The sequence below is a fragment of the Apostichopus japonicus genome, chromosome 12, assembly GCF_037975245.1.
Source record: "Apostichopus japonicus isolate 1M-3 chromosome 12, ASM3797524v1, whole genome shotgun sequence".
NCBI classification, from domain to species: Eukaryota; Metazoa; Echinodermata; class Holothuroidea; order Aspidochirotida; family Stichopodidae; genus Apostichopus; species Apostichopus japonicus.
The window spans coordinates 33,603,899-33,627,126 of NC_092572.1; the positions used below are offsets into that span (position 1 = coordinate 33,603,899).

At 35.5% G+C, this 23,228-nt stretch overlaps 2 protein-coding genes and 1 long non-coding RNA gene across 5 annotated transcripts in view; 1 reads left to right on the forward strand and 2 right to left on the reverse strand.

The window, feature by feature from the left end:
• Positions 1-23,228, reverse strand: part of LOC139977744 (uncharacterized) — an 831,623-nt gene that overhangs the window by 767,160 nt on the left and 41,235 nt on the right. The window lies entirely within an intron of this gene.
• The window catches only part of LOC139977747 (NLR family CARD domain-containing protein 4-like), a 101,362-nt gene that overhangs the window by 56,899 nt on the left and 21,235 nt on the right, over positions 1-23,228 (reverse strand). The gene's annotated exons all lie outside the window — the stretch shown is intronic.
• LOC139977770 (uncharacterized) lies at positions 1,913-13,325 on the forward strand. 3 transcript variants are annotated; one of them, XR_011796679.1, is made up of 9 exons: positions 2,836-2,850; positions 3,396-3,460; positions 3,853-4,023; positions 5,526-5,679; positions 7,172-7,253; positions 8,471-8,565; positions 9,514-9,624; positions 11,693-11,736; positions 12,616-13,325. It is a non-coding gene; the product is annotated as an uncharacterized lncRNA (long non-coding RNA). The 3 variants fall into 3 exon arrangements; XR_011796677.1 differs by lacking the exon at positions 3,396-3,460 and having other exon boundaries at positions 1,913-2,850; XR_011796678.1 differs by lacking the exon at positions 2,836-2,850 and having other exon boundaries at positions 2,858-3,460.

Below are 23,228 nucleotides of genomic sequence, written 5' to 3' on the forward strand. Positions count from 1 at the left end.
TGCATAGCAACACAATAATGGGTAAATTCACACCTAAATTGTGTAAAAGAAACCAAATAGTGGGTAAATGTAAATCCTGCATAGCGACACAATAAAGGGTAAATGCACATCTAAATGTGGTTATAAATACCCATACTTTGTGTCCACATGCGGGATTTACATTTACCCTATTTTGGGGTAAATAAACCCTTTTAGTTTTTACAGTGTAGGCATCACCAGGATTCCAGAAAAATTCAAAAGGGGAGGGGGACACCCCCTCCCCTTATATCCCTCCCCCAGGACGGCGATTCGTGGCATGGACCAGCATTTGCCTTCTCAAGAGTTGGGAGCTATGTAAATGTATGAGCATGAGGATTCACAGTTTAACACCATTTTGCAGTTACAGGCTGGTTGATAAGAAATTTATAACCTATGAAAAATAAAATTTCTTGAGAAAGATGATCCCAACTTTGTTTTATAAATATTTTAGAAAATTACACCTAGGAAACATTTTTTTAGAAGTAAATTAACATCACCATTGTACACTTTTGTCGCACCAAATTGCATCTGAGGGCATTCCAAAGGGGAGGGGGCACCCACTCCCCTTAGACCCCTCCCCCATATCACTCTAATGCCACTTTGGCCCCTCCCAAACAAAGGCCCTGGATCCGCCAGTGTTCTTATACACAATAATGTCTAACAAAGAGGTACACATTATAGCATGTTACCTTCATGCAGTCATGTACCACATTTTAATAGCAGATGATTTCAAGTGAGGGGGGGATCCCAACTGACTTAGGTAGGGCCTACACTATTATGGAAAGGCCAGAGTGGAAAGAAGAATTTAAAAGCGGAGGAGGTGTGGTCGTTGGCTTGTTGAAGGCAAATCACAGCAGCCCCGTCCCCTGAAATTGTTTTGAAAATTGATGTTACATGGTGCACTCCGAGGCATAATTACACTACCAAGTAGGTCTAAAATTGGCTCCATACACCATGCAGTTTTGCCTATGAATACTATTTTTGTAAAGTCGTGAGAGGGCGGGTAGGGTGTACACCCGTTGAAGTGGCCTTCTTCTAAGCTGAATGTAACATTGACCACCCCTACCCCCGACTTCTTTCCAAGTGTATAATTTGGAAATTTTCTGATTAATGTTGAAAAACCAACATACTTTCATCTCGTCATTTCAAAAGGTTTAAGAAATGATAAAATATTGACTTCTTTCCAAGCTTGTAGTCAAACAATATCCTGATAAAAGTCACTTGTAGTTGTAAGGGTTATTTTGATAGTTCCAGGTGACGGTAAGCCGGGCCTTACACTAATAACGTTGAACCGAGCGTGAACAGGAAAGTCTTAATAAGTAATCTCCAAAAGCGGATACTTGATAATAAGTTCCTTTTTATTAACTCTGAATATAACTATAACTTTGGTTTGTTACTCACACATACTCACGCACGCACGCACGCACGATCGCACAAACACGCACACGCGCAGTAGCACTGCAACTTTACATGACGCACACTTCGTAACAATACACAAACAACACATCGTGTGAGTTCGTTTACTGATAACTTGGGATAATTAAAATGCACAGGCATAAATGCTGATCATAAAAATATACTACGGAGCCCTCTGTTATACGTCTGTGGCTTTGGGAGATAAACTCCCCGATACGTCTTTAGGAGACACTTAAACCACCGATTCTACAATAACAAATTACGACGCGATGCACAGGGCACACGCTCTGCCCTTGAACCTGATTGGTCCAAACTTATAGCTAACCCCTCACCCAACTCTTCATTGGTTGAGTACCAAACTGATATGCAGATGAGCACATGCAAATGGGCACTCGACCAATTTGAACCAGTTTGGGTGTCTTCTACCTCACAAACCAAATCATTTAAAACAAAACATCTGTATACGCTTCTAATAACGCGTGATTCATAGCCCGCCACACCACAGAGCAAACCACCAAAACACGAGCCATGTGTGACGTCATAATAACAATAAGTTAACAATATGTTAACACAAACTATAGAATACGCTTCAAATAGTGACGCAATGCTATCACGATAGATTTCGCTAGTCGATAGTACGCGATAGTACGAGGTTAATCACTGAGCATGTCGGATAGACGAGACTCAACTTACTACTACTACTATAGTACGCGTTTCCATTGAAACTTACACCGCCTCTTATCTTTGCTCTACTCATTTGAAAGTCACGACCATCATATTTGTTTTCATTATTTGCATATTGCGTTTTCATTATATATTTTGTGCCGGACCCCTTTTTATGTTTGGACTTCGGAAGATCTGTTGTGAATAGTTAAAAGGCCGTCTTAATTGTAATTTGATGAGTTGCAGTTTAATAACTATTTTTTTTTTTTTTATATTTTCCACAAGACCTATGTGACCCATAACACGTAAACACTTTCAAGCTGCTATACAGGATTCTATGAACGCATCATTACCGGAAAATTGTCGAGGTGTAAATGATGAATTTACTTTTTGCAGCATATTGTTGAAGTCCTCACTTTTAGATCTAACGTATTTGCCATTTTTGTTGTTGTAAATTGCTATTATTTGAATTGGAAGATTGATCATTTATCTGAAAAGAGGGGAATTTCCCTAGTGGCCAATGGAAACGACTTGAACAAGTCTCATTTTCAAAATCCAAACAAACCATGCACGACACAGTGTAAAGCAGCGTTTGAAGAACAGTTGTATGGTTGTAGTACGGTTTGTTTAGTGTGATTTCCCGAAGCCGGCGAAGCTTCTAAACTTGCTTACTAAATATGAAGATATTGCAGCATATAACAGATGGTGAACATGATACTGAAAGAAACAGAGTATATTGCAATTTTCAAAGACGTATGTCTTGTGTTCCTTTCATAATATTTAGGCTATGTACCTACAAAGAGAGGGATATCATATGTAACGTTGAAGTTATGGCTTAGGTCTTTTCTAGTCATATAAGAAAAGTGCAGCCTAACTTAGGCCTAGTCCAATGGTTTTAGTTACAATATTCAATACTACCGCAAAATCCAGCATATCGCGTGACCTATAGGCTCAGCACAATGTAGGAATAGCTGAACTATGGTGATGATAGCCTGTTATAGTTGGTAACAAGTTGAAGGGGAGGTTTCCTCCTTCAAATACTTTGATTAATTTGTTGAAGAAGTGTTCTACATTTGCGAGATCATCCAACTGTGTGAGGTTTTAGCCGAATATAGTCATAAAAAGCTACTCGTAAAGTACTCTGGATTTGTTTCCTTTCCTGGGATATTGTGGATTTCAGTGCTAACCTGCCAGTGAATAAAGGTCAAATGAAATGCAAGGTTTTCAGAAGATTGAGATTCAATATTCCATATCATATACAAGCATTATTTTAGTTTGTGTCACCCAAACTACTGCAGTGCTTTACACCACCCTTGCTGGTCCAAGACAACCCATTATTGGGAACATATCCAGAATTAACAAGGTTTGTGCTGGTTATGCTCATTTCCTAAGTATTGACGTATCTACAGTTTCAATATCACAAATCAAATATGCACTTTTACATAATTTACTTACTAAAAGTGTCGGGGTCTTTTATAGCTAACATGTGAAGTTGATTGCCCACAAAAACAGCTGTGGTGGTCACTTTGCTATCTGAATGCAAAAGCTCCTAAGAACTTTCAGAAAGCTTCTGAAACTAAACACTGTATTCTGTAATACTGTATAATCACTAAATTGAAATGATCAATGATTGGATCAATGTGGAACTGCTACTATTGGGTTTTCTTTGTTGTGAGTATCCTTTTGTTTCTGAAATCTTCTGAAATTTCTGAATAACTAAGTTGATTTCATGTTAATGTTTCACTTTTGATTTAGAAGTCACTGAGGCTCCAATGGCTCCATGAAATAATAATTCAACCGTAGTAAGAAACCCTCTAGTGAAGATGATGACAGAGACTGTACTGGATAGAGGAGATCAGGACCTATGAACCTATCAAGCTTCTTTCAGTATCCTGCAGTTCTTGATGCACAGAATGTATAGAAACGGTAAAAATGAAGTAAATCTATTTTGTTGTGACTTGAATCACCAAACTTCTGGCTAGCAAGCATGGTTAAAGAAGTTAAATTCCCCTGCCACTCTTTATCAATATCATGTCATAAAAACATTTCTTCATCGCATATTTGAGAGCTAAATACTGTTTAAAATAAACACATTTAGAGTGCATTCAAATACCAGTGTGAAGCAGTGGATGCTCTGATACATAAATGTTGTTTTCTTTGCTTTCACAACTGTCCCAGTAACTTCATTTCCACTTATGCCAATAGACCGTCAACCTCCCCCCCCCCCCACCCGACTCCCACCAGGGCTTAAATTTATACTTGCATTTTTCTGTCGGATAACATGTATTTACATGCCTTAAACTTAGTAAAAGAGGACAGGAAGTCTCACATATGTTACAGAGCTCTTCTGAAGCACCCGGCTAGGGCTCAGATATATATTCCACAGAGTAAAAATAAGATTTAGTATTTCTATTACTGACATGTCCTCATGTGCTCAAAATTGATAGATTCCAAAAACTATTTGAAAATACTGAAGATTTGGAGAGCTTTGCAGTACCCTTGTAAGTCCAGCCACTATAAACAGAGAACACAGTTGGAAATACTTCATACTCATCTGAGTATATACAGCGGTGAATACAGAATTGTCACTTGCGCTTGTTTAATTTTTAAACATTGCTGAGCCAGTCACTGCAGTTGGTTTTAAAAATCTAATTGGTCTCAAAATTGAACTAACTTTAGCGACTTAAAATAAGTGGCCCAAAATTTCAAATATTGACTTTATTATCTCAAGATTTTGACCTGATAAGTCAAACTTTTACTTTTTCATCTCAAAATGTTTCAATTCAAAATTTGGAGGTTACAAGTGTCTGCATCTGCCAAATTTGTGGAAAGAACTGACCATATTGGATAGCTATTGACCAGCTGAAGAGGGTACTCTATAAGTCTTTGGTGATCTAAAATCTGGAAAGAGACCACCAGAGAGTGGTGTAACTAGGTCAATGTAAGCAATGCAGTCTCTAGGGCCTGGTGCCATTAAATGAAGAAAATTAATATAAAAACACCTATCCACCCAAGCTGACACACTAAATTAGATACAATTATCGCCTGATTAGTGGAAATTCAAAAGACATTCTGTCCTCAACAGGAAAGAGAGGTGCGAAATCTCACACATTTCTCAGTCAAGCCCAAATCATGCATGGTTGGGTTTGTGTGAGGTTGGACTCTCCTTTGGGAGCTCATTTATATCACTGCACCACACCTTTATATGCCACTTCCACTAAACAACGGACAACCCGGTTCAAGTTTGATGGTTTACTGGTTAATGGTTCTTACACTTCCCTGGTTATTTGGAAACAAAATGTACTTTCCTTCCTATAGACATGTATCAACATATATCTACTGTATATCTATTTCTGACTGACATTCTCAATATCTACTATCATTAGGACTTAATTTTCATTCACATCACTTTCTTTTCTCCTCATAAGGTTAACTTGAATTATCCTGAAGCGAGCTATTAAGGGATCACCTACTCCACCTGTAGTTACCAGTTTTTGATGGAAGTTTTCATACTGTGCTGGCAAGGACAATGAATGGTTCATCATCTGATATTTCCTCCATGTGATGGTAATCACATTAATGGTTAGTGTAGAACAGTGATAGTAATGTTTCAACAACCTCTGGTTGATTTTATGGATAGCATCGCAGATCAAGGAATGCTCTTGATTCCCCATTCACTCTCACTAAAAGAATTTTACTTAAAGTTTAACTCATCCACTCAATATACAACTGACAGAATTAATCCCTAGTAAGGGTATTAAAATGATCGGATTCTTGCTGGATTAATCCAGTACTTGGTATGTTTGTTATGAGCTTGCCATGACACAATAGCTGCCAAAACACCCTCTGGTACATTTTACCGTTTGCCAAACTGAAATAAAATTGCCTCCCGAGACTCAAATGAATAAAGTCTTCTAGAACTCCTGACACTCCCAGAATGGTAATACTGGAAGGCAACTTGTTGGTTTGTATGAAAGTAGCTTGGGTTACCTACAAATATGTCTTCTGTTGAGGTATTTATTTTCTTCAGATTCAAAGCAAAAACTTGAGATACCATTTTAGATATTCTATAATCTAAACATTCAACTCAGTCTGTATTGCTGAGCTTTGTGTTAGAGGTATTTGTAATGAACACTCCATCAAACAACAAAAAAACCTTGATTAAGTTAGGTAGGTCACAAAAAGTTCACACATCTATAGATATAATCTTGAACTTTAATGTAATTGTTTGTTATGATGTTTATTTACTGTAGTACAGTAGAGATTACTGTTTTAAGCATTTGCTTAAATATTGAAAATATGATTGAAATATAATTGGACAGTAAAATGCAAATCACCTCCACCTTTGATATTCATCTCAAAGACATATCATATCAGCTGAAGGTTATGGTTGGGTTTGTATCTCCTTTACTTCTTTGAAACTTTTCTCCAAACTCCTGATAAACTGTCGCACACCAGTTCTAAGATTCACAATCACATCCTGTGAGGCTAAAGAAGCATTATTCAAGTAAGGTGTACACAAAACCAGTGACATTGAGAGCCAGGCACAGTTCCATGCACAATTGTGTCACCTGGCCAACTTTTTAAGTATTTGTTTATCCTAAGATAAGATACACTATTCTTTATCACATATTTCACTTAATTTGTATTGGAGATTCAATGCTTGTCTCAATTTCAGATTAATGTTTGTTTATGCTGGTATTTGTTGAGCTGTATATTCACTGTGGGAAGCATTATGAGACCTTGAACTCATCTTTTACAGTCTATAAGTTTGTGTTCTTGTTGCATTAGTTTTTTTATAATCTTAGTATATTTTTAACTAAGTTTTAAATTTAATATCAAGATAGTATATAATATTAGAAGACATCCCTCATCTTTTACTAATTTTATTTTGTAATTCATTTTAAAATTACAGTAGCATACCATATGCGTATAATGTACGCAGTGTGATTTCTATGTGTCTGACAATGTTACATAATAGAATTTTGCTATTTGCAGACTAAGTGATGACAATTTAAATGAATAATAACATTATAACAGATAACTATATGTATTTTGATTTTCTCATCATCAGGTCAAATTCAATTTTTCAGTTCTGAGATCAGCCTATTTAGGGATTTGCCAGCTTCATGTGTGGATTACAGCTCTTGAAAAAAGTGTGTACAGTTTATATGAGCAGAGTAATGATTGCATGGTCCACCACATGTTTCTTACCCCACCCAACCCCTCCCCTAATTAAGAATACTTCTAAAAGTTGTGTCTTAGACTCAGGGATTCTGTGAGACCTCTTTTGTTCAGTCTTTCTGTAATTGTAGCATTATCTCTACAAATTGTACCATAATTGTAGGTTTCAATAGGAGGAAATTCTGATGTGATTTCTATGTTATAGCCAAGTACATCTCTAATCTTTCAAATCTGCCCAATTTTAATGGTCATTAGACATCCATTGTTTCATTATGACACATTTTCATTCCTGTGTGAGCATATAATGCTCATGCTAATAAAGGCTTTCTATTGTCACTGTCTCCAGGTTGAGTGGATATTATGTAATTTAAGACAAGGTCCACCTATCCCATCATATTTAATAGTTGTCATGGATAATGCTAGGTATTGAGTATTGCACTATGACAAGTAACAGTGTATGATTCTATCACAGAAGATCATACAACACAATATGACAAGATCTTAGCATGTTATGTCATCTGAAATCCTTAAAGCATTCTGTATTCTTTTTATGGTATAAAATTTGTTATGTAATTCTGTTATAACTGTGTGTTTGGGGAGTGGGGGCATCAGGTTGATGTCTATCATTGGAAAAGGTGGAAATGAAGTTACTGGGACAGTTGTTAATGCAAAAACAACAACATTTATATACTAGAGCATCCTCTGCTTGACACTGGTATTCCAATTGTTTGACAAAAGCAATCCAGACCAGTAATCAAGCCTAACTTTGCTCGAGTTCAAAGTAACAAAATTAGAACTTCATTGGCCTGCTGCACCAAATAATGTTAAAAGTACCAAATTAGAAAGTGTGCTGATCAATTTAGTCTAATCCAAAGGATTGTGAACATGTTACCATGTTTAGCCTATTGTCTTGTTTATGGATAAATTTAAAAATATATTCAACTTGAAAATAAAAAGCACCTTACAATAAAATTAATGAATTTGAAACTATTGAGTTGTTCCAGGGACATAAGTCATTTTAGCATTAGCTTGTATATCTGTGAGCAATATAATAAATGTTGAGTAAATAAAAGGTAAACTCAATAACAATGTTTTTAATGTTTACATTAAGAAATATCAGTTCAGATATTCTCAATATAGAATTAGTGACAACTGATTCTTATTGTCTTTGTCTTTATCTCCTCATTAGGTAAATGTGGATTAATCAGTCTTCAGATGATCTTTGGGGTTACATGATGCGGATCTTGCACAGAATGGTTTATAATATGCTGATCAATGGTGATGGTAAGTGTATAATTAGTGCATAGCTGGTAGGCCGGGTTGTAGTGATAATTAGATTTGAGTCTTGGTAGAAAGTGATTTTGTTACTGCCTAATCGTGGTGGAGTAGAGACTTGCTTGATCAATAAACTCCCTAAGGGCCTAAGGGAAGATTAAGGTCTCAATCTAACATACATACACCATATATTAGGCACGGTATGCCATACATTGTATTGCTTATCAATTCCTTTCCTACCCTTCCCCTCTCAGTGCATCCAAAACCCAAGAAAATTGATGTCAAATTTTGATCGAAAGATAATCTAGTATTTATGCCATTTGCCAATGAGCTATATACTAAGGGATTACAAGTGGAAGTCTTTGGTTGGTTTACTGTGCTGTGTGCATATGTTGTCAGTAATTCAAGACATACATGTAGCATCTCGACCATATGCATATCCTCAGAGTAAAAACCAAAGTAATTCAGAATTCCATTCTTAGCCATTGTGCAATAGTGTTGAAGGGTTCTCTTAATGTGCTCTGTCTAAGATGTACATTATTTCATTATCCAGCAATTGTCAAAAGTTGTTTTTTGTTGGGTGTGGTGTGGGGGGTTCAAAATATTAGTACCACTACAAGTGTTATAAATAACTAATTGTATTGATTGTCTCAGATGCAAAACATATTCCTAAAAAGCAGCTTTAAGATAGAGGCAAAGGTGCTTTATATGATAATATTAGTGCTGTGCTGTTAGCTAGGGCAGTCCAACAAACCCAAAGATAAAAACAGAAATAGAATACAATATATATGCTGCCCTGAGAATACAGCTAAAATATTCATATATACTTATTAATAAGACACAAGGAAAGAAGTTGATCTCTGTTGCAAAATGATCACAGATGTGATGAATTTTCACCTTGATAATTTCTAGTGAATGGAAAGTTGAGTTATTTTGTATTTTCTCTTTAACCTCCAGGTGTTACTGTTCTCAACATTTCTTCTGTACATTTCCTTTAAGAAAGTGAAAGAGAAAGTCAAGCTGGAACACATCACTGCTGACATAACTTCCATTGTGGATGTGAGTCTGGTGAGTCTTCACATGATAATTTCTCTACAGTCAGTTTGTGAAATGGTAATGGGTTGTGTTGGATACTTTGATCAAATCTACAGGCCATATGTACGTGAAGACAGCTGGCCTAAGTAGTTCTATAAATAACATCAGATGCCCTTTTTAAGATTCCACTTGTTTAATTGTGTAGAGCTAACAAACTTTACTAAACACAATTACTATATTGTAGTATGCAGTGTTGGATGGAAGATTTCTCTAAAGTGGAGACAGCTACTGATAGATACCTCAATTAACAGTGAATCAGAAAACTTCAACTTCTGTAGAAAATAATGATTGCCCACATGCCAGGCAAGCTCAGTTTTTCTAGTATGTACCTTGGTCTATTATAGATGTGTTTGAAAGTATCAAGTCTTTGAAGTTGTGCATTGCCACCTGTAATCTTGGTATTGTTTTGACCCGTTAATACAATAAATCAGATGAGATTGAATGAATTAGGGATTCTCCGGCATCTCCTACCAGTAATTGCTATCTTTAGCCCTTACATCCCCATATAACTAATATTGCCAGTAGTGACAGCTTTAAATAACTTTGAATATGCATGACGCCATGGGGTGCCACCACCTAGTTGGGATAGTTTTTCTATACTGTAGTCCTGCTTCAGAGCACTCATATTGTCAGTACGAGCAGTATGAATATCATGTTTCTATCAGATCAAGTTTGTACTGTCAATACCAGTGCTTTGAGAGCAGGATATCGGAGTACAGTTTAGAGAGGAAGTAGCATTAGGAAATTGCCCCTACTGGCTGGGTGCCATGTTCAGTGCTATCCTAGTTGACATTTTACTCATTTAACTCTTTGCATTGCTTGCAGGAAATTGCTCTAAATTACACTCATGTAATGTTGTATACATTGGCATCTAGACAGAGGGTACAGCAGGGTTGCAACCATGTGTTATGTGTTATTTGTGGGGACTTTAATCCCCAGAATAAATTCAAGGAGGAAGGGGTGGGACGATGATCCATAGCATGCAGGGTGACTACTTTTACAGAAATTTCTGAAGTACAGTGTATAAAGATATAACATGTTTATGCAGTACAACATACACAGCTGATAAAATCTTCAAGATTGTTTCAAGAGTGACAAAACATAGCAACTGTTTGCATCTAAGTACCCTTCATTTCTTACAAATATCTTAAAGAGTGGGGGGACAGCACTCCCCTGTACCCCTTTATCGCTCCTCTGGACAACATAACATTTTACCCCCTCCCACTACAAAAAGGTTGTCAAGCTCCTGGGTTAGAGCCCATTTCATGACATGAAACAATGAGGCATCAATTAGACCTTAAAATCTCTAACTCCTGAAATGGGGACAAAACTTGCACACCACGAAGGCTGGCTACTCTCATGTATCCTTGCAATTACACTAAGCTATTTTGGGCTAATCTCAAGGTTTTCTGACATGCTGTAACATATCAACCTTAACGTATGGTGAGCATGTTGAGTTACCTTGCAGATACAAAGACAGTCAAAGTTTGTTGGGTACCCAGGTCTGAATTTACAATTTCTTTACACAAAGGAAAAGGAGATTTGTCGTATTTTAACAAAGGTTTGGGATATCACAGCTCAAATGGTTGACAGCAGGTTTACATATAAAGGAGCTAAGTAACATTAAAACATGCTGATTATTATGAATCTTATAAATTTCTCTTTATACTTCTATCATTAAAACTTGAATATATAATTCATGATAGAAACAGCTGATGTAGGTAAAGGAGACTAGGAGACAGCACTGCCCTTCTTAAGGAGTATTGTGCACTGACCCACAGCCCCCCCCCCCCACCCCAACTTTCCTCTTATATGAAAGTAACCTAAATATGAATATGAAAGTAATAACTGTTGTCACAAAGTCTAACAATAGGTAAATCAATATGAATAATACCATTAATAGCGAGACTGCCTCCATGCAATCTGGTCACCTGTTGACCTCTGAACTATTAAAGATCTATAACTGCTGAAATAATTTATACATATTTCATCATTTTTGTTTGCCTTGCATGTGACCAATATTCACAACACTACATAACAGGATGTACCAGCCTCTACACAACTCAGTGATCATGGAAAGTGAAGGTAAAAGCCAGTTAGACAAGTATCAATGATGTCATGAGTTTCATTACAATACTAGAACTCCATCATCCATGGTTATGTTATTAAATGGAAATGAGTCCTGCTGTGTACATCTAAAACACTTTGTAACTTTAAACTTCACATGTTAAAGTAATGAATAAAGAATTCCATATTTCTGGCACTAAATTTAATACTCTTGTTGAGATCAATATGAGAATAATTGTATAGGGTAGCCAGCAAGTTTGTTTGGATAGCTTCATCCTTCTTGCTGTGTTACCAACCCTCTTTAATTTTTTTTTTATGATTGTCTAGTAAGAGACTAGGACTTTGAGTCCAGTATTTGTTGGCTTAATCTGTGGTAGGTGAAAGGGGGGAGGAGGGTAGGTTGTACTCTTGATAAGCTATTTTTACCATGTTTACTCTTCTTAATATGACCTGGCACCATTTTGCAAGTCATGGTACCATCATGGCTTAAATTCAACATCCTTCACACATTAACAGTAGTTGGAAACACATGAATGTCACATAAATATATACATCTACCCCACCCCCTTACTCCTGGCAAGAGCTGTGCACATCTCTTGGTAGTCTGGCATCACCTGGCAACTCTCCTCCTACACCACCCAGTGAAGAATGTTGGATTTTATTAGTAAAAGAACAACAATTGGTTTGAATTTAATTATTCTGTCCATTCTATGTTTAAATATTTAAGGTTCCTTTGTATTTACAGTGTTTCTACTATTTCATACCATTGGTAGCATTATCTTCTTGTATTATTTAATATATTTCACTCCAAAATTATTCTTTTGCCATTTTGTGAGCCTTTTGGAATATTTATTGAATATAAACTCGTTTAGATTCATTTTCTTTTTCTACTGATAGATTTCAACTGAGTGGAACACACAGAGGTGTTAACAGATGGAAATTACCGTGTAAAGATCAGGAAAAGGTTCTGAGAAGTAAATGAACATCTTCAGTTTCCATGTTGTAAAAGTGTGGCTCATTTCTAACGAGGTCATACTTTGCTAGAACTATATTAAACATCAGATTTTTAAAACAACTGAAATTGTCAGCTGTCAGGATTAAGAAATAAAAAAAAACAATTGTTAAATTAAAATATAATTATGTTAGAGTTTCTTTTTGAAAGGGAGGGTATTGTTTTGCTCTATAACTGGAGGTTGGTGAGTGTGTGTGTGTGTGGGGGGGGGGGGGGGTTAATTCTAATTTTAAGAGGGAAATACATACACAGAATTAGGGGGTTGATGAGAGGAAGGATTTTTACAATTGCTTCTGTAATATTATTTGATGACGTTGTTGCAGATCATGTGTTATTGTTTGTAATTTGTCTCATTTATTTCTCATAATGTCTTCAATATCTTTCTTCAAAATGACAAAGCATGTTTTACATTCATGAAGGCAAAATGGCGCAATGGGGTGGGTGATGAAATAAGAGATTGAATGTTGTGTTTTCTTGCCCAATGTGGTCTGTTTTCATACTTACAGAAGTAGTCAGTATATTAGTGGTCAGTACAGTAGTAATCAGTGCTTTAAAACTTTATATTTCTGTGTGTACAAAATTTGCATTTTTTCTTTTAAATAAGCAACAAATCAGTTAATAAGGTTAACATGGGAAATATGTATGACTTTATAGTCCTCCAAACGATGACAAATGACAGCACAAATTGTTTTGATACAACTTCACTTAGTGACAGATTTACCAAAGTAGATGTTATCAGCACCTGAGATGTAGATTTTCCTCTTTGGTTAACAAGATATGACAGATAAAGGTCACTATATTAATTTTCATGTTGTTTGAAATGCACAACATGTTTGTTTTCAATTCTTGGTACATTGGTTTGGTGCTCTGTTTCAAGCTACAATTTTTCTGTTCACAGTTTGTTGACATGCTGCTGTATTGATGTGTATGATTTGTGCATTGAATGACCAAAGCCTATTCACCTTGTTAGCCCCAAACACAGATTTATATTGATTCCATCAGAAAATACTCAGTGGAAACAAATATACATTGATTTTATCCATAATATTATCAATTGAATAAACATATTACACTAGGCAATTTTTTGTTTTACAACTTTGAGAGCTCAGTCTCCTTATCATTACAATTAATGATATCGTTAATATTGTATAGCACAGTCACATAGTATCGAATCTGCCAGAAAATGTTAGATAATAGTCATGGCAATAGACTTTCTATGTTTTATAGAGTTTGTTATAGTAATGACTTCATTGTTTGTAAATTCAGATGTATATCTACTTCAGTCTTCAGTCTAGCACTGATGTAATATCTAACACTGACGTTCCAGTGGAGAGGACTTTCCTTGTTTTTGTGAGATCTCTAAGATAATGGTCATTGATGGGTTTGTATCATTTAGTGGTATTTTTCTGTTCCACCCTTCCCCTTATGACCATATTTTCAATACTGATTTTTCTTCATTGTTGATTTATAAAGGTAACAGTATTCCATATTTCATTGTCGCAATATGCTACGATGGTTCATTCACTGGCTTCTACTTATGTGCTATATTATTTACTTACAGTACCATAAATTCAATAACTAAGTTTATCCACTCCCTTTTTCTTTGTATTGGGGGGGGGGGGGTCAGCATGACATATAAACTGTTTAAGCTTTGTGCTAATGTGAGTTATGTAGTACTGCTGTGTAATGAATTGATTGGCATACATATTGGGTTGATAGATATACATGGTATGTATAATGGGTTGATAGGCACACATGGTATGTATAATGGGTTGATTGGCATACATGGTATGTATAATGAGTTGATTGGCATACATGGTATGTATAATGGGTTGATTGGCATACATGGTGTGTATAATGAGTTGATTGGTATACATGGTATGTATAATGGGTTGATTGGTATAATTGTGTGTATAACGGGTTGATTGGCATACATGGTATGTATAATGGGTTGATTGGCGTACATGGTATGTATAATGGGTTGATTGGCATACATGGTATGTATAATGGGTTGATTGGCATACATGGTATGTATAGTGGGTTGATTGGTATACATGGTATGTATAATGAGTTGATTGGCATACATGGTATGTATAATGAGTTGATTGGCATACATGGTATGTATAATGGGTTGATTGGCATACATGGTATGTATAATGGGTTGATTGGCATACATGGTATGTATAATGGGTTGATTGGCATACATGGTATGTATTATGGGTTGATTGGCATACATGGTATGTATAATGGGTTGATTGGCATACATGGTATGTATAATGGGTTGATTGGCATACATGGTATGTATAATGGGTTGATTGGCATACATGGTATGTATAATGGGTTGATTGGCATACATGGTATGTATAATGGGTTGATTGGCATACATGGTATGTATAATGGGTTCATTGGTATACATGGTATGTATTATGAGTTGATTGGCATACATAATATGTATAATGGGTTCATTGGCATACATGGTATGTATTATGAGTTGATTGGCATACATGGTATGTATAATGGGTTGATTGGCATACATGGTATGTATAATGGGTTGATTGGCATACATGGTATGTATAATGGGTTGATTGGTATACATGGTATGTATAATGGGTTGATTGGTATACATGGTATGTATTATGAGTTGATTGGCATACATAATATGTATAATGGGTTCATTGGTATACATGGTATGTATTATGAGTTGATTGGCATACATAATATGTATAATGGGTTCATTGGTATACATGGTATGTATTATGAGTTGATTGGCATACATAGTATGTATAATGGGTTCATTGGCATACATGGTATGTATAATGGGTTGATTGGCATACATGGTATGTATAATGGGTTGATTGGTATACATGGTATGTATAATGGGTTGATTGGCATACATGGTATGTATAATGAGTTGATTGGTATACATGGTATTTATAATAAGTTGATTGGTATACATGGTATGTATAATGGGTTGATTGGCATACATGGTATGTATAATGGGTTGATTGGCATACATGGTATGTATAATGAGTTGATTGGCATACATGGTATGTATAATGGGTTGATTGGCATACATGGTATGTATAATGGGTTGATTGGCATACATGGTATGTATAATGGGTTGATTGGTATACATGGTATGTATAATGGGTTCATTGGTATACATGGTATGTATTATGGGTTGATTGGCATACATGGTATGTATAATGGGTTCATTGGTATACATGGTATGTATTATGAGTTGATTGGCATACATGGTGTGTATATTGAGTTGATTGGTGTACATGGTATGTATAATGGGTTGATTGGCATACATGGTGTGTATAATGGGTTGATTGGCATACATGGTATGTATAATGGGTTGATTGGTATACATGGTATGTATAATGGGTTGATTGGCATACATGGTATGTATAATGAGTTGATTGGTATACATGGTATTTATAATGAGTTGATTGGCATACATGGTATGTATAATGAGTTGATTGGTATACATGGTATTTATAATGGGTTGATTGGTATACATGGTATGTATAATGGGTTGATTGGCATACATGGTATGTATAATGAGTTGATTGGCATACATGGTATGTATAATGGGTTGATTGGCATACATGGTACGTATAATGGGTTGATTGGCATACATGGTATGTATAATGGGTTGATTGGCATACATGGTATGTATAATGAGTTGATTGGCATACATGGTATGTATAATGAGTTGATTGGCATACATGGTATGTATAATGAGTTGATTGGCATACATGGTATGTATAATGAGTTGATTGGCATACATGGTATGTATAATGGGTTGATTGGCATACATGGTATGTATAATGGGTTGATTGGCATACATGGTATGTATAATGGGTTGATTGGCATACATGGTATGTATAATGGGTTGATTGGCATACATGGTATGTATAATGGGTTGATTGGCATACATGGTATGTATAATGGGTTGATTGGCATACATGGTATGTATAATGGGTTGATTGGCATACATGGTATGTATAATGGGTTGATTGGTATACATGGTATGTATTATGAGTTGATTGGCATACATAATATGTATAATGGGTTGATTGGTATACATGGTATGTATTATGAGTTGATTGGCATACATAATATGTATAATGGGTTGATTGGTATACATGGTATGTATTATGAGTTGATTGGCATACATAATATGTATAATGGGTTGATTGGCATACATGGTATGTATTATGAGTTGATTGGCATACATGGTATGTATAATGGGTTGATTGGCATACATGGTATGTATAATGGGTTGATTGGCATACATGGTATGTATAATGGGTTGATTGGCATACATGGTATGTATAATGGGTTGATTGGTATACATGGTATGTATTATGAGTTGATTGGCATACATAATATGTATAATGGGTTCATTGGTATACATGGTATGTATTATGAGTTGATTGGCATACATAATATGTATAATGGGTTCATTGGTATACATGGTATGTATTATGAGTTGATTGGCATACATGGTATGTATAATGGGTTGATTGGCATACATGGTATGTATAATGGGTTGATTGGCATACATGGTATGTATAATGGGTTGATTGGTATACATGGTATGTATAATGGGTTGATTGGCATACATGGTATGTATAATGAGTTGATTGGTATACATGGTATTTATAATGAGTTGATTGGCATACATGGTATGTATAATGGGTTGATTGGCATACATGGTATGTATAATGGGTTGATTGGCATACATGGTATGTATAATGGGTTGATTGGCATACATGGTATGTATAATGGGTTGATTGGCATACATGGTATGTATAATGGGTTGATTGGCATACATGGTATGTATAATGGGTTGATTGGTATACATGGTATGTATAATGGGTTCATTGGTATACATGGTATGTATTATGGGTTGATTGGCATACATGGTATGTATAATGGGTTCATTGGCATACATGGTATGTATTATGAGTTGATTGGCATACATGGTGTGTATATTGAGTTGATTGGCGTACATGGTATGTATAATGGGTTGATTGGCATACATGGTGTGTATAATGGGTTGATTGGCATACATGGTATGTATAATGGGTTGATTGGTATACATGGTATGTATAATGGGTTGATTGGCATACATGGTATGTATAATGAGTTGATTGGTATACATGGTATTTATAATGAGTTGATTGGCATACATGGTATGTATAATGGGTTGATTGGTATACATGGTATTTATAATGGGTTGATTGGCATACATGGTATGTATAATGGGTTGATTGGCATACATGGTATGTATAATGAGTTGATTGGCATACATGGTATGTATAATGGGTTGATTGGCATACATGGTATGTATAATGGGTTGATTGGCATACATGGTATGTATAATGAGTTGATTGGCATACATGGTATGTATAATGAGTTGATTGGCATACATGGTATGTATAATGGGTTGATTGGCATACATGGTATGTATAATGGGTTGATTGGCATACATGGTATGTATTATGGGTTGATTGGCATACATGGTATGTATAATGGGTTGATTGGCATACATGGTATGTATAATGGGTTGATTGGCATACATGGTATGTATAATGGGTTGATTGGCATACATGGTATGTATAATGGGTTGATTGGCATACATGGTATGTATAATGGGTTGATTGGCATACATGGTATGTATAATGGGTTCATTGGTATACATGGTATGTATTATGAGTTGATTGGCATACATGGTATGTATAATGGGTTCATTGGTATACATGGTATGTATTATGGGTTGATTGGCATACATGGTATGTATAATGGGTTCATTGGTATACATGGTATGTATTATGGGTTGATTGGCATACATGGTGTGTATATTGAGTTGATTGGTGTACATGGTATGTATTATGAGTTGATTGGCATACATGGTGTGTATATTGACTTGATTGGTGTACATGGTATGTATAATGGGTTGATTGGCATACATGGTGTGTATAATGGGTTGATTGGCATACATGGTATGTATAATGGGTTGATTGGCATACATGGTATGTATAATGGGTTGATTGGCATACATGGTATGTATAATGAGTTGATTGGTATACATGGTATTTATAATGAGTTGATTGGCATACATGGTATGTATAATGGGTTGATTGGTATACATGGTATTTATAATGGGTTGATTGGCATACATGGTATGTATAATGGGTTGATTGGCATACATGGTATGTATAATGAGTTGATTGGCATACATGGTATGTATAATGGGTTGATTGGCATACATGGTATGTATAATGGGTTGATTGGCATACATGGTATGTATAATGGGTTGATTGGCATACATGGTATGTATAATGAGTTGATTGGTATACATGGTATGTATAATGAGTTGATTGGCATACATGGTATGTATAATGGGTTGATTGGCATACATGGTATGTATAATGGGTTGATTGGCATACATGGTATGTATTATGGGTTGATTGGCATACATGGTATGTATAATGGGTTGATTGGCATACATGGTATGTATAATGGGTTGATTGGCATACATGGTATGTATAATGGGTTGATTGGCATACATGGTATGTATAATGGGTTGATTGGCATACATGGTATGTATAATGGGTTGATTGGCATACATGGTATGTATAATGGGTTCATTGGTATACATGGTATGTATTATGAGTTGATTGGCATACATGGTATGTATAATGGGTTGATTGGCATACATGGTATGTATTATGGGTTGATTGGCATACATGGTATGTATAATGGGTTGATTGGCATACATGGTATGTATAATGGGTTGATTGGCATACATGGTATGTATAATGGGTTGATTGGCATACATGGTATGTATAATGGGTTGATTGGTATACATGGTATGTATAATGGGTTCATTGGTATACATGGTATGTATTATGAGTTGATTGGCATACATGGTATGTATAATGGGTTCATTGGTATACATGGTATGTATTATGGGTTGATTGGCATACATGGTATGTATAATGGGTTCATTGGTATACATGGTATGTATTATGAGTTGATTGGCATACATGGTGTGTATATTGAGTTGATTGGTGTACATGGTATGTATAATGGGTTGATTGGCATACATGGTGTGTATAATGGGTTGATTGGCATACATGGTATGTATAATGGGTTGATTGGCATACATGGTATGTATAATGGGTTGATTGGCATACATGGTATGTATAATGGGTTGATTGGCATACATGGTATGTATAATGAGTTGATTGGTATACATGGTATGTATAATGAGTTGATTGGCATACATGGTATGTATAATGGGTTGATTGGCATACATGGTATGTATAATGAGTTGATTGGCATACATGGTATGTATAATGGGTTGATTGGCATACATGGTATGTATAATGGGTTGATTGGCATACATGGTATGTATTATGGGTTGATTGGCATACATGGTATGTATAATGGGTTGATTGGCATACATGGTATGTATAATGGGTTGATTGGCATACATGGTATGTATAATGGGTTGATTGGCATACATGGTATGTATAATGGGTTGATTGGCATACATGGTATGTATAATGGGTTCATTGGTATACATGGTATGTATTATGAGTTGATTGGCATACATAATATGTATAATGGGTTCATTGGTATACATGGTATGTATTATGAGTTGATTGGCATACATGGTATGTATAATGGGTTGATTGGCATACATGGTATGTATAATGAGTTGATTGGCATACATGGTATGTATAATGGGTTGATTGGCATACATGGTATGTATAATGGGTTGATTGGCATACATGGTATGTATAATGGGTTGATTGGCATACATGGTATGTATAATGGGTTGATTGGTATACATGGTATGTATTATGAGTTGATTGGCATACATGGTATGTATAATGGGTTCATTGGCATACATGGTATGTATAATGGGTTGATTGGCATACATGGTATGTATAATGGGTTGATTGGTATACATGGTATGTATAATGGGTTGATTGGCATACATGGTATGTATAATGAGTTGATTGGTATACATGGTATTTATAATGAGTTGATTGGTATACATGGTATGTATAATGGGTTGATTGGCATACATGGTATGTATAATGGGTTGATTGGCATACATGGTATGTATAATGAGTTGATTGGCATACATGGTATGTATAATGGGTTGATTGGCATACATGGTATGTATAATGGGTTGATTGGCATACATGGTATGTATAATGGGTTGATTGGCATACATGGTATGTATAATGGGTTGATTGGTATACATGGTATGTATTATGGGTTGATTGGCATACATGGTATGTATAATGGGTTGATTGGTATACATGGTATGTATTATGGGTTGATTGGCATACATGGTATGTATAATGGGTTGATTGGTATACATGGTATGTATTATGAGTTGATTGGCATACATGGTGTGTATATTGAGTTGATTGGTGTACATGGTATGTATAATGGGTTGATTGGCATACATGGTGTGTATAATGGGTTGATTGGCATACATGGTATGTATAATGAGTTGATTGGCATACATGGTATGTATAATGGGTTGATTGGCATACATGGTATGTATAATGGGTTGATTGGCATACATGGTATGTATAATGAGTTGATTGGCATACATGGTATGTATAATGAGTTGATTGGTATACATGGTATGTATAATGAGTTGATTGGCATACATGGTATGTATAATGGGTTGATTGGCATACATGGTATGTATTATGGGTTGATTGGCATACATGGTATGTATAATGGGTTGATTGGCATACATGGTATGTATAATGGTTTGATTGGCATACATGGTATGTATAATGGGTTGATTGGCATACATGGTATGTATAATGGTTTGATTGGCATACATGGTATGTATAATGGGTTGATTGGTATACATGGTATGTATAATGGGTTCATTGGTATACATGGTATGTATTATGAGTTGATTGGCATACATGGTATGTATAATGGGTTCATTGGTATACATGGTATGATTGGCATACATGGTGTGTATATTGAGTTGATTGGTATACATGGTATGTATTATGAGTTGATTGGCATACATGGTGTGTATATTGAGTTGATTGGTGTACATGGTATGTATAATGGGTTGATTGGCATACATGGTGTGTATAATGGGTTGATTGGCATACATGGTATGTATAATGGGTTGATTGGTATACATGGTATGTATAATGGGTTGATTGGCATACATGGTATGTATAATGAGTTGATTGGTATACATGGTATTTATAATGAGTTGATTGGCATACATGGTATGTATAATGGGTTGATTGGCATACATGGTATGTATAATGGGTTGATTGGCATACATGGTATGTATAATGAGTTGATTGGCATACATGGTATGTATAATGGGTTGATTGGCATACATGGTATGTATAATGGGTTGATTGGCATACATGGTATGTATAATGGGTTGATTGGTATACATGGTATGTATAATGGGTTCATTGGTATACATGGTATGTATTATGAGTTGATTGGCATACATGGTATGTATAATGGGTTCATTGGTATACATGGTATGTATTATGAGTTGATTGGCATACATGGTGTGTATATTGAGTTGATTGGCATACATGGTATGTATAATGGGTTGATTGGCATACATGGTGTGTATAATGGGTTGATTGGCATACATGGTATGTATAATGGGTTGATTGGTATACATGGTATGTATAATGGGTTGATTGGCATACATGGTATGTATAATGAGTTGATTGGTATACATGGTATTTATAATGAGTTGATTGGCATACATGGTATGTATAATGGGTTGATTGGTATACATGGTATTTATAATGGGTTGATTGGTATACATGGTATGTATAATGGGTTGATTGGCATACATGGTATGTATAATGGGTTGATTGGCATACATGGTATGTATAATGAGTTGATTGGCATACATGGTATGTATAATGGGTTGATTGGCATACATGGTATGTATAATGGGTTGATTGGTATACATGGTATGTATAATGGGTTCATTGGTATACATGGTATGTATAATGGGTTGATTGGCATACATGGTATGTATAATGGGTTGATTGGCATACATGATATGTATAATGAGTTGATTGGTATACATGGTATGTATAATGAGTTGATTGGTATACATGGTATGTATAATGAGTTGATTGGTATACATGGTATGTATAATGGGCTGATTGGTATACATGGTATGTATAATGAGCTGATTGGTATACATGGTATGTATAATGAGCTGATTGGTATACATGGTATGTATAATGAGCTGATTGGTATACATGGTATGTATTATGAGTTGATTGGCATACATGGTATGTATAATGAGTTGATTGGCATACATGGTATGTATAATGGGTTGATTGGCATACATGGTATGTATAATGGGTTCATTGGCATACATGGTATGTATTATGGGTTGATTGGCATACATGGTATGCATAATGGGTTCATTGGT